A 656-nucleotide genomic window follows, 5' to 3' on the forward strand; every position below is an offset into this window, starting at 1 on the left:
CGGAAAGAAGACAGACGACGTCCCGTTCGCTGGTTGTCACCGTGCAGCTGACCGACCGCAGCAGGCACGAGTGAAAACGGAAAAGTGACGTCCCTGGGTGGGCTCGAACCACCAACCTCTCGGTTAACAGCCGAGCGCGCTGACCGGTTGCGCCACAGAGACGCCTCCCGCGCCGCCTCTGGCTCCACCCCGTGGGCCTTGGGCTCCCTCCGCCTCGCCCGCGCTCGCTCTTCTGTGTCCGGGATCGGCCTTGCAGGACGGCCGTGCCAGCGCCAGAGCCTCTGAGAACCCGAGACTGCAGAGCGCTGGACCGTGGCGTCGGCCACGCTGGCGGATCCCGAAGCCAGAAGCGCAGCCGAGTGGCCCTCGGCCCGCCTTGCCCGTCGCCTGCTTCACAAGCCAGCGCCCCTGAAGACGCCCGGGGCCGCGACCCCTGCCGGAGCCGCGTGGGGCCCAAGGGGAGCCGGACGCCCGGTGGGCTCCGTCACGCTCCTGCCGTCCTTGGCGCCGCCTGCACCCAGGGAATGAGCCTGTGCCCACCCTCGTGAGCTGCCTTCGGGGACGCTGTGAAGCTTCAGCTGCCATCTTCGGATTTCTGTGTCCAGCACAGGGCTTGGACGAGGACAGGGTCGTGGTGACCGTCGCTCTCGGGTCCC

At 69.4% G+C, this 656-nt stretch overlaps 1 non-coding gene across 1 annotated transcript; it reads right to left on the reverse strand.

Annotated features, from left to right (window-relative positions):
• Positions 1 to 88: 88 nt before the first annotated feature.
• On the reverse strand, positions 89 to 162 carry TRNAN-GUU. Its single transcript has one exon. It is a non-coding gene; the product is annotated as a tRNA-Asn (tRNA).
• Positions 163 to 656: the final 494 nt, after the last annotated feature.

The sequence above is a fragment of the Galeopterus variegatus genome, unplaced genomic scaffold (assembly GCF_000696425.1).
Source record: "Galeopterus variegatus unplaced genomic scaffold, G_variegatus-3.0.2 Scaffold22649, whole genome shotgun sequence".
In the NCBI taxonomy this organism is placed as follows: Eukaryota; Metazoa; Chordata; class Mammalia; order Dermoptera; family Cynocephalidae; genus Galeopterus; species Galeopterus variegatus.